The sequence below is a fragment of the Triturus cristatus genome, chromosome 6, assembly GCF_964204655.1.
Source record: "Triturus cristatus chromosome 6, aTriCri1.1, whole genome shotgun sequence".
In the NCBI taxonomy this organism is placed as follows: domain Eukaryota; kingdom Metazoa; phylum Chordata; class Amphibia; order Caudata; family Salamandridae; genus Triturus; species Triturus cristatus.
Genome location: NC_140589.1, coordinates 491,223,630 through 491,237,135, shown reverse-complemented (window position 1 = coordinate 491,237,135; position 13,506 = coordinate 491,223,630).

Here is a 13,506-nt window from a genome sequence, read left to right as displayed (position 1 = left end):
GGCAATGCTCGGGCAACAGGATCAAGTACAGCCGAAAAATATGCACAAGGGCGCTGCTTGTCGCCGTGCATCTGCACTAAAACTGATAATGCACATCCATCTTTCTCATGCACATACAGCGAAAAAGGTTTGGTATAATCAGGAGTCCCTAACACTGGTGCTGAACAGAGGGCCTGTCGCAATTTCTGAAAGGCAGTGTCACACTCATTCGTCCAAGGAAGCGGGATAGGTGTGTCTTTTGTCAAAAGGGCTAACAATGGCTTAGCTATGTGTGAAAACCCTAGTATCCATTGCCTACAAAACGAAACGAGACCCAAAAATGCACGCACGTCCTTCTGCGTGGACGGCGTCGGCGTGTCCAGAATTACTTGGACACGATCTGGTGTGAGTGCACGCCCCTCCTTAGACAAAAGGCGACCCAGATAAGTCACCTTTGGTCTACAGAATTGCAACTTTTTCCGAGATACTTTGTGATTGTGGGATGCCAAAAAGGAAAGCAAAGACAACGTACTCGACTCACACAACTCCGGAGTGTCGGCCGCCAGCAAGATGTCATCGACATATTGAATGAGGGCGACACCCTCAGGCAGAACAAAGGAGTCCAATTGTCTTTTCAAAGCTTGACTATAAATGCTAGGGCTTTCCGTGTAACCCTGAGGGATTCTACAAAATCGGTAAGACCTATTATTTAGAGTGAAACCAAAGAGGTATCGACTATCGGGATGAATGGGAATTGAAAAGAAGGCATTTTTCAAATCAATAACTGAAAACATGGTCGCTGTAGGCGGGACCAAAGTAAGCAACGTCGTGATATCAGAAACCACTGGGTACTGAGGTATCACGATCTTGTTCACTTCCCTCAAATCAATTATAAACCGATAGACTTTAGCATCCGTATCCTTTTTCAAAATGGGTAGAATCGGGCTATTACAGACGTTGTAGGGAACTTCCTCCACTACTCCCACCTTAATCAAATCCTGCACAATCTGTATAAGAGCCTCTTCCCCCTCCTGCGAAATACGATACTGTGGAAGGCGTGGTAACACCGCCCCCTCCTGGACACTAATGTGAACAGGCGGAATCACCATCTGTCCCACATCAGTATCCGAGGTGGCCCACAAAGCGCAAGGGAGGGTAGCTAACACAGCATCTTCTGCAACCACACACATCCGTTCAGACAGGGGGTAATTGTCGTTTAATATCACCCGCACTCCAGCAGGGGAGCAGCGGATCGTAGCTCTGAAGTGCTTCAACATATCAAGGCCCATAATATTGTCCGGCGTGTTCGGGGCAAGCAGAAACGGACAGGGTGCAGAAAAAGAATCAACCTGAAATGTGAGGGGCCGCGAAAGAGGGCTTCGGGAGAGTGTACCATCAAACCCTACCGATGTAACCATTAAGCCAGATGGGGGAGCCCTCGGAACCAATTGTTTAGACAGCGCACTACGAGTCGCTCCTGTATCCACTAGGAACTGATCAGTAGAACCCAAAACCTCAGCTGATACGTAAGGACCCTTCTGATCAACCGGCACCTCAACTGATTCTAACCCCCATCCAACGCATTCCTATGCATGCTGAGAATCATGGTACCCAGAACGGTCAATCCCCGACACTTGATACTGGTTTTGTCGATCGAAAACATTAGGCCTATCCCGTTGCTGCCCGGCAGGGTCAAAACGAGCGTGATCATTAGAATTCCCTCTAAAATTCGAGAAACCCCCTCTACCTCTCGGGCCACCCTGATTGTGTCCCTGACGCGAAGCATGCAACGCTGGGCAATCTCTGGCCCAGTGTCCCGATTGCTTACAATACGCACATTGATTCCTGTTCAAATCAGATCGGCCCGAGGGAGGACCATAAAATCCTCCCCTACCTCGATTTACACCCCGTCGGGGCGGACCATATACTTGTGCTAACATCACCTTCGTTTTTAAATCCTTCGATTTCTTCTCCTCCTGCCCCTTCGCTTCTTGCTCCTGGCGCTCATAGTACTGAGCTATAGTCAGGAGGGCTGTTGGGGTCGCAGTGGACCAAGAACTTTCACTCGCTTTTAGGCGGGCTGCGATCGCCGGTAATAAATTCGCCACATATTTATCCGCAAAGAGGTGTCGACCCGTATCATCCGTAAGTGACTGACCACTAAAATCATGAAACGTCTCCTCAAAGCGCGTAAAGAAATCTGCAACTGATTCATCAACTTTCTGCTTACACGAGGCTAGCATATTCCAGTCAATCTTTTTAGGGGGAATGATTGTCTTCAACTTAGTCAGAATAGCAGCAGGGAGATCTAAGATAAGCTGAGGTGGTTTCTGCGCGGGCTTCCTCTCCCTATCCTCATCCTCAAGCTCAGACCACCGAGCCTTGAAAGCGGCAACATCATCCACCTTCCGCACAGATCGCCACATATCTGGTGGTAAAATAAGCCCAAAGAACAAATCTATATCTGCTAAAGTCATAGTACAAGAATTCAAGGCCCCCTCGACTTCTTCGTAAAAGGCCGCTGGATTCTTGCGGGGATCAGGCAACGCATTCTTTAAGGCCATGACGTCAGCCCTGTGCCAGGGAGTATAAACCCAATTATACACAAAATATCCCTTAGCATCGGCGGAGGTAATATCCGAGCTAGTCCCCGCTCCTTTAGGAGGAACATACAAAGGCGCCGCCTCTCGCATTGGTTTAGCATGCACTAGGTCGCTCTTATCTGACTGAGAGGTGGATGAGTGGCCATCTCCGGTACACGAATCCGACCGCTTCTCCTCCTCGACTTGTTGGCGTGCTTTCTCTTTAAGGTCCCTCGCCGCATCCCGCAACGCAAACAGTCGCCGAACCGCATCAGGCGCCTTAGAGGGAGAGAAAACACCATTACGCAATGCTTTAGCATCTAATACCACATCGTCAGGTTCAAAAACACTGGAATATTTCCGGAAAGCAGCAATCACTTCCTCAGAAAAGTGGCCCAAAAAATACAACCTCTCTCTATCCTGCCACAACTCCCAGGAATTCAACAACTCAGTAAGGGATAACTTGCCCTTAAGTGCACGATAGGAAACTTGCCGAAGCTCACCCATTCGCTCAGCCGATAACATGGACCGCGTGTCTACCTTACCCGAACCCGATCCAGAATCTTGTGGCCTCGGGGCAGACGCGCCGACATAAGGAGGCGGAGAACGATCTAATAAATAAAAATCATCGTCATGATTATCAAGGACAGGATAAAGTGACTGACGAACAGCATATTGACCCGAGACTTGCAACCTACGCTCTTTCTCTTGCCTCTCCGTCTGTTCTTTTTCCTCCCGACGCTTTGCTTCCTGTGCTCTCGCATGATCATTCTTCCGTTGCTCTTTATCAAACAGCGCTTTCTCACGTTTCTCTCGCTCACGCACTTCCTTCACCCATAGTCGCACACATTCAAACATGTCTTGACGAGCACGCCGCTTACACATACACTGTTCCACATACTCAATCTTACGCATATCAAACGATCCATACAACGGCCACCGTAACTCAGGATCCTTTCTGGTATATTTCCTCCATACTGTGCTGTACATTATGGAGGAAAGACCATGCTTCACATACATATCCCTATTAGGAGTCCCCTCAGGGGGGGCTGGAGCAGATTCCTCGAGGTTTAACCGGTTTCCAAAACAGCAGCACCACTTACGGAGTGCGCTAAAAGCAGGCATGCTCAGAAATAATGCAAAATATGCAGTATTATCAAAAATGGCACTTAAACGTTGCGCCGTTCAAAGTTACACAGTTCCGGAGAAATATCTCCACATTACCTGCCTATATGTGTTGCAACGCATATATTCTCACAATAATCAATACAAGATATGACCGGTCATCACAAATCAAAGTCAAATAGCCAAACCAGGCTTCAAAAACTCGGAGCAAGTACCGTACAACGGTTCTTACCAATCAAGAGTCCAGATTCCAACTGCCAAGCTCCAAAATTCGCCCAAACGGCTGTCACGGCAGGACCGACAGAAGAGGTCTCAGTCGAGGACCGGCGCCACCCAGATGGTCAGCTCGGAAGGGAAGGAAGAAAAACCTCGGGATGCCAGGACTAAAGTGCCACTGGCAGTGATCACATCCCCGGCCAAATTCCTCACCTTCGTCGCGAACAATCCTTCGAGCATCCGAGTCGCCGATGAGCCCCACGTGACGGGCGCCAATTGATGAATACAGGCCCCAGCTAGGCCCGCAGGACACAAGGGTTCGCTCTCCTGCAATAGAATCTATAAGGAAGTTGGCACGGAAACTGCAAAGTACAAAGACAGAGTTTATTAACCCTTAAGGGTGGTCCTACAATCCATACAACACCCTTCGGTATTGCATAGAGTAGCACAAAGAACTTGCGTACACGGTCCCCTTTTATACACAACAGAGGGGCTCATAAGTGGGTGGATACAGCATGAGGCAAGGAATGTTACCTTTTATGGACATTTTCGATACAAGATCAATATGTGGGCGGAGCTGACATACTCCTTGAGCCCGCGAAAACATGGTCAAGCAAGGACTAACTGATAACAGATGTGGTCAAGCCTGGGCATGCGCCAGGCGGACAAAGGAACTATTTATAGACTGTTACTAGGCAGATTACAAGAGCAACTAACACGAAGATAGGACTCTTCTCGTGTTGAGCACGTGGAGACATGACAATACAAAATGGAGTCCAGACTTTAGTCAACATAACGAAAAGAGACATGTTCTATGGAAGGAGAATTCATGTCTTTAGTAAATGCTTAATCACATCGTGGTTTCAATTTACAACACACGCATGCATGCGCACACGGTGCACGCACGGAGCACGCACGCATGCGCATACGGAGACGGAACGCGCAACTGTTTATAAGTTTATGGAAGATATTAACTATGCTGTTCAACTTTATCCAAATAAAAAAAAAACGAGCTGAGCCATTCCATATTACAGGATACAGTCAATCTATAACTATATATATATATATATATATAGGTAGTTTATTGTAAAATAAATATATAAAAAATATAATAATACATACATAAACTAGCATTTAAAAAAACTTGCAAATTCACTAAAAAAACCATAGGTTTCACACACGCTATAGTTAGGAATTAGCATTTAAAAAACCTTTGAAATTCCCTGAAAAAACATAGGTTTCACACACGTTATAGTTAGGAATTAGCATTTAAAAAACCTTGCAAATTCACTGAAAAATCATAGGTTTCACACACGTTATAGTTACGAATTAGCATTTAAAAAAACCTTGAAAATTCACTGAAAAAACCAAAGGTTTCACACATGTTATAGTTAGCTGGACATTTCACTTGTACAAAACCATTGAAATTCCCCCGTTATAGTTAGTTCAGCTAACTATAACTCGCACGCCCGCAATCCACTGCTGATGACGTCACATATTACATCACTCATGACATGGTCAGTGACATCACTCATGACATCACTGATGACATCTCAAATGACATCACTGATGACATCACTGATGACGTCATCCATGTGATAAATTACCACATCTTCTCACACCCTAATGTAACCTTTGATATACCAAAATTTCAGAGTTCCATTCTCAAAACCATACATACTCCAATACCAATAACTACATACCCACATATTAACTCTTAGGTCTACATACACCTCCACTCATTCACCTGTACAGTCACTCATACTTACAGTCACTCCAGACAAGACTATCCTATGCATTTATACACCTATATAGACACTCACACACCACCAATCATCCATTGAGGTACTCTCACACCTAGTCAGTCATGCAAATAATCACTCTCCCATTTACTCACCTAAGCGGTTATACACACTCAAGTTCACTTACTCATAAAAATAGTACCACATTCTTACGCTCTTATAGAATCATTGATACAAGCACACACTCATCCATACAGTCACTCTCACAATCACACACTCTCACATCTACCCACTTATATACTCTTACACGCATATATACTGCCTTTCACATATGTAGTTAGTCACAAATGTACCACTGAGATATACATTCAATCCCTAATACACCCATACATACACTCACTCAGCCATACAGTTTATCACAGATGCACTATTAAAACCATGCACCCACTGAATCACCCACTCACACATCTAGTCACAGAGTAACACACACCCTACCCACACAAACGCTCAGGAACCCATACAGTTACTCAGACAAGCAATCAATAACTCATATAGACACTCATATAGCTATTCACAAAACCATGCAGCCACTTATACACCAACATACAGACATTACACAGTTTAGTCACTAGTCTGCAGTAAGATACATTTAATTACTTACTTATAGAGTCAGTTACGCACCACAGAAAATCATCCATTTACACACCTGTACACCCACTTATTCTTCAACAGGCCTTTCCCTATATATATTAAACATATTAAAACTGTTCAGAAACACATACTCAATGGATGATGTCATCAGTGATGTCATCAGTGATGTCATTTGAGATGTCATCAGTGATGTCATGAGTGATGTCACTGACCATGTCATGAGTGATGTAATATGTGATGTCATCAGCAGTGGATTGTGGGCGCGCGAGTTATAGTTAGCTGAACTAACTATAACAGGGGAATTTCAATGGTTTTGTATGAGTGAAATGTCCAGCTAACTATAAAATGTGTGAATCCTATGTTTTTTTCAGTGAATATACATATACATACACACACACACACATATATATAGCTACACAGGCACGGAGCAACCTGCAACAACGTAGTTGGAAAAAAGTTCAGCGGAGGCCTGACTCGTGGAACTGGTATTTTATTGTTAGAGGGCCGCAACTCATAATCATTCCCAGATGTGTTTCTGCTCTTAATTGGCCTTAATCACTGGTAAGCAAAGTAAAAGAATGGGAGCTGCATTCAAACTGTTGTGGTGATCCTTCATTTCCTAAAATGCACCATTCATATCAGGTAAGTTTGAATTGTGGTTCAGCATATACAATGGTTGTTCAATGTCTTTCAATATTGCAGTCCATGTACATTATATTTATCCATAGTGGCTTAGCTTGATGTGCTGCCGTGAAAAATACAGTCTTTTATATAGAAGCCTCCAGAGTCTAAGGCTCCTCTAGTATCCCTTGCTCGCCCCTGGGTGATATCTGTATCAGCTTAATCCTTTGTTTTCACCCTCAAAGGCGGGCGGATCATGCCCCCTTATCAACTCCAACAAACTTTCTCCAAGAAGAAGGGCCTCCAACCCTGACAGGGAGGCCTCTGCTACACAGGCACGGAGCAAACTGCAACAACTTTGTCGGAAAAAAGATCAGCCGAGGCCTGACTCATGGAACTGGTATTTTTATTAAATCATAATCATTACCAGATGCATTTCGGTGCTTAATTGGCCTTAATCATTGAGAAGCAAAGTAAAAGAACGAGGATTGCATTCAAACTTTTGTGGTGATCCTTCATTTCTCAAAATGCACCATTCTTGTCAGGAAAGTTTGAATTGCGGTTCAGCACATACAATTGTTGTTCAGTGTCTTTCAATATTGCAGTCCATGTACATTACACTAATCCATAGTTAATTTGCTTGATGTGGTGCTGCAAAAAATACAGTCTTTAAAATACATAAATGAATGATCACCACAAAAGTTTGAATGCAGTCCTCATTCTTTTACTTTGCTTACCACTGATTAAGGCCAATTAAGCGCTGAAATGTATCTGGGAATGACTATGAGCCGCCCTCTAATAATAAAATACCAGTTCCATGAGTCAAGCCTCGACTGATCTTTTTTCTGAATATATATATATATATATATATATATATATATATATATATATATATATATATATATATTTGAGATGTCATCAGTGATGTCACTGACCATGTCATGAATGATGTAATATGTGACGTCATCATCAGTGCATTGCGGGGGTGCATGTTATAGTTAGCACAAAAAACTATAACGGCAGTATTTCTCTGGTTTTGTATGCGTGAAATAGCCAACTAACTATAACGTCCCTGAAACCTGTCGTTTTTTTCAGTGAATTTTAAATGTTTTTTAAATGCTAATTTCTAACTATAACGTCCCTGAAACCTATGGGTTTTTCAGTGAATTTCAAAGGTTTTTTAAATGCTAATTTCTAACTATAAGGTCCCTGAAACCTATGGATTTTTCAGTGAATTTCAAAGGTGTTTTAAATGCTAATTTCTAACTATAAAGTCCCTGAAACCTATGGTTTTTTCAGTGAATTTCAAAGGTTTTTTAAATGCTAATTTCTAAATTTACCGTCCCTAAAACCTATGGTTTTCCCTGTGAATTTCATACATTTTTTAAAATGCTAATTTCTAAGTATAATATCCCAAAAATAGTTTTTTCTTAGTTTTCTAATTCCTATAAAAACAATATAATATTTTCTAAAATGTAAATATAATTTTTTTTTTAGAAACAAGTGGATTTGCGTACCGATCGTGTACCTGTCTTGGTGGGTGCGTAAAACCAAGCTGCCATATTTGTTAAATCGTGTAGGCTGCGCGCTTCTTAAGCGACCAGCGAGCAAATTTCCGCTCCGCGTAACGTCACGTACATAGTTCCGGAGGTCGCTCCACGTGCGCGAATTCATCACAAATCTTTAAGTTTTAAAAGTATATGTATATAACTTTATTTATATATATTATACCAAGAGATTACTTAATATAACTGTAAATATCATTAATTTGTAATTGTAAAAAAGATATATTATAGTTAAATATATTTTTCGGAAATCGCGTTGGGTGCCCGCCGGTTACGTGGCAGCTGCGTGAATCTTGACCTCGCGTAACGTCATGTATGTAGTTTCGGGGTTCGCGCTGGGTACGCAAATCCATCGCAAATCTTTAAGTTTCACAAGTATATATATATATAACTTTATTATATATATTATACCAAGAGATTACTTAATTTAACTGTAAATAAAATGTATTTGTGGTTGTAAAAAAGATATATTATTGTTAATTATATTTTTCAGAATTCGCAACGGGTGCGCGCCCGTTGCGCGCCAGGTGCGCGAATCCCATGTGACTTCAAAAGAAAGTATTTGATTGGTTAAGAAGCTCTTGATTCTAGAACTTGAAGGACCCTACCCTATTTCTTTTTTCTTTCAACTGCATCTCAGGAGTGACAGGTTTTTTGTTTTGCTCTTCTTCTTTGGGTTTTTTTGGTGTTTTTTTTCTTCATCTAAAAATGGCTGGTTTAAATCCAGTAGGGCAGCTTCCACCTGAAGATGAAGTTGAGTTGGAAGAACCAGTGAAGGTGAGATATGAAAGTATCGTGTGGGCTTTCTTCACATTTCCACCTGGGAAGAAGAAAGTTAATGCCCTTAAGGTTACATGCACCTTATGTAACAATGTCTTGTCATGAGGATCTGACAAGCAGTTCTCCCCTGGCACCTCCTCAATGCTTAAGCATTTGCAGACTATTCATCCACATCATCTTGTGAGAGAACAGCAAGCAAGACAGGACAACAGTGGACAAGCGAGGACTTCATCTGGTTTGTCTGTAACATCAACACCGCAGACTGTACGTCAATTTGCCAGAGTGCAGCAATCTTGTGCCATGGCAAGCAATCATTAGGTATCGTAGTGGTTGCAAATATTAACCATCATTGCTAAAAAAAAAAAATGTTTTTTGTAATGACTTTGAAATTGCATATTGTTTTTTAACCTTTCACCACTGGTTCTGTTAATTTTTTCATTTTTTTAAAAAAACACCAAAAAAATACAAAAAAAGAGTTGACAAAACACAAAAAAATATAAAAGAAAAAAAATGGTTCTTTTCAGAACCGCCTATTTGGTTTAAAAATAGACAAATCTTTAATTGTTGTATGAATTGTGGTAAGTGTAAAATATGGAGAAGTGAATGGTACTGCATGTGTGATTGCATGAATGCATGTATAGTGCCTCGGTGATTGGAGATGTTCAAGTGTACTACCTGAGTGATTCCATGATTCTGTGACTAACAGTGGGAGATTGTAAGAGTGCATGGGTAGTGGGTGTATAATTGATTGCATGACTGCAGCGGCAGTGTCTGAGTGATTGAAGGAGTGCATGAATAATGCCAGTATGCATAGAAGAGTACATGGGTAGCATCTGGTGATTGTAGGAGTGCATAGATAGTGTATGTGTGATTGCATCAATGCAGGGGTAATGTCTGGGTGATTGAAGGAGTGCATGGGTAATGTGTGGGTGCATGGATGAGTGCATGGGTAGTGCATTGGTGCATGGTGGACTGCATGGGTACTTTCTGTGTGATTGGATGACTGCATAAGATGTACCTGGTTGATTGCATGAGTGTATGTGTAGTGTCTGGATGATTGAATGAGTTATGGGTAGTGCCTGATTATTTGCATGAGTGCATGGGTAGTACCTGGATGATTGCATGAGTGCATGGGTAATGCCTGGATGATTGGAGGAGTGCAAGGATAGTGCATGGTGATTTTATAAGTGCATTGGTAGTGACTGCTTGATTTGAGGAGTTCAAGGCTACCAGAGTGAATGAGTAGTGTCTGGGTGATTAGAGGACTGCATGGGTAGTGCATGGGTGATTGGAGCAGTGCATAAGTAGTGCCTGGATTATTGCATGAGTGAATGAGTAGTGCATGGGTGATTGGAGGAGTGCATGGGTATTGCTTGGGTGATTTTGTAAATGCATGGGTAATGCCTGGGTGATTGCATGAGTGCATGGGTAGTGCCTAGATGATTGAATGAGTGTATGGGTAGTGCCTGGGTGATTGGAGGAGTGCAAGGATAGTGCATGGTGATTTTCTAAGTGCATGGGTAGTGACTGGGTGATTAGAGTTGTGCATAGCTACTGGATGGGTAATCGAAGGCGTGAATGAGTAGTGTCTGGGTGATTAGAGGAGTGCATGGGTAGTGCCTGCAATATTGAATGAGTGAATGAGTAGTACCTGGGTGATTGGAGGAGTGCATGGGTAGTGCCTGGGTGATTTTGTAGGTGCATGGGTATTGCTGGGGTAATTTTGTAAGTGCATGGGTAATGCCTGGGTGATTGCATGAGTTCATGGGTAGTGCCTGGATGATTGCATGAGTGTATGGGTAGTGACTGGGTGATTGGTGGAGGAGTGTCAGGATAGTGCATGGTGATTTTTTAAGTGCATGGGTAGTGACTGGGTGAATAGAGGAGTGCATGGCTACTGGCTGGGTAATCGAAGGAGTGAATGAGTAGTGTTGATTTGAGGAGTGCATGGGTAATGCATTAGTGATTGGAGCAGTACATGGGTGATTGGAGCCTTGGTGATAACAATCTCATAATTCGAAAGGCAACCTACATTTAAATTCCAAATGTGCATCATTGCAATGTGTTCATCCTTTAATACACTTTAAGTACACAGTATAGTGTCCAGATGTTGTAGTAGGTCCATCATGAAAAATAATAGCCACAGCTGTAAAAGTTCTTCCTGAAATTGATAGTTGACTTGCCACAACATTTTTAATTTTGGTATCCAATTTTCTTCCATCTGCTCTACAACATTGTAGCAATAAAATGACATATTTTCCAAATATTTCTATATTTAATGTTGACAACATTTCTGATTTACAATGAGAGCATGTCATATTTTGATTAGCTGTTTTTACTAATTTGTTAAAAGACACTGATTTGCAATCTGGTATCGTCAAATATATGAATTGCTCAGTGTCTATTTCAGTGGTAGAAGAAAAGGAACACTCTTCACATTTATGATCCCATCTGTAACTTAGTCCAAATAAATGTTCAATTTCTATTCCTTCATCTTCCAATACTGCCAGCATAAACATAAGACATTCTTGTGCATCTTGTTGTACATTAAGTGTACATTGCAAAGAACCAGTACATCTATCCAAAAGATGACGAATGCCAGAAGCAGTATGGATTTTAGTTCTATCAGTTACTAACTTTAGAAAAATATAATGCAGTATAGAACAAAATCTTTTCTCTTTATTTTCCATAATTTGAAGATGAAAATCTTCCAGGTAAAAAACAACATTCACAATTACATTAGCATAGCAGTTGATACCCAAACTATTTTCTAACTGGTATCCTACAATATCATCAACACTGTCCATTTTTCTTTTCTTTGGAGCCTCATCATTCTCTTGAGTTGTTTTCTTTTTACCAGCCTCACTAGAATGTTTGTCATATTTTCGTTTTGGGCAGACTACACGTTTTTCATATAAAGGATATTCACCTAATCTAGGAGCATACAGTCTTCTTAACTGATTATACTCTCACACAGTTTGCTAACTTTTTTTAATCAAAATCAATCAAGAACTAACCTTATAATGTTCTTACTCGAGACAATGCAACGTATGCCATGCCCTCTTTAAACACTGTACTTCCAATATATACCAAAGCATTATCTACACTTAAACCTTGGAATTTATGAATGGTTACAGCATATACTAAAGAAAGAGGAAACTGTATTCTTCAAATGTACAAGTCTTTTACAAGCAAAAAACTAACAGCACAATGTCCAATCTGTTTTTACCTCTTCAATCTGATCAAATTTAATCTTCAAAAATTCAATTCCATCTCTCTTCTCATAATTAAAAAAATCAACAACTTTTCCCATTGCTCCATTTACTAAACCTTTGTCTACATCCAAATTATGCCATAATATTACTCAACAGTTTACACATATATATAAAGTCTTTTCTAAACCAGCAGTCTTAGATACAGACTACAGAATCTAATTTTGACTGCAATTTCTCTGAGAGAAGAATAGTAACTCCTCTGTGTTCCATTGTATCAATGGCTTCCATTTTCACTATTGGTTGTTTCTCCAGTTTCAAAAGTTATTGATTGAATGTAGAACACTCTTGCAGTGTTGGCATAAGGCAAACTATAGACTTCTTTTCTCCAAATTCTTTGTACATTATTTCAGGTGCAATATTTTCATTTGGAAACAAGTTTGTGAGTAGGCAACTTTGTAAAGCTTCTTTACCATGTTTTGTTAAAACTCCAATTCTAATATCTTGAAGAATGTTTCCATAATGTTCATCACTTGCTTGTCGCATATTCTTAATAAGTTCTTTATATTCAAAAAGAGACCAAATGTTCACATTTCCAAAACGTGCCAAATATTTTTTTGTGTCTTCATGGTCAAGTGTTTTAAAAACTGGTTGTCCTTTCACAGGAGTAAGTTGTGGTAGAGCGCCGAATACAATTACATATTTTACTCCAAATCAAACATCATAATCCATTTTTAAAATCTGTTGCTTTCTTAAATGTACAAAAGTAAGCGTTAAGTTTGAGATCATGCTCATCTCATCAATGATCTGAAGTTTCATTTTCTTGAATACTCATGAAACTTCATTGCAAGCTTCTCCAGATAGCTTGTGATATTGTAGCTTATTTTCATATTAAACTGGTAGCATGAGTAATCAATGTATTGTAATCCTTTTAATGTTAAGAGCTGCTAACCCAGTTGGAGTGGTTACAACACAAGATAAATGTGCTTCAGTGGTTCTATGTAAATAACTGGTCAAAACGTTTTCCTGTTCC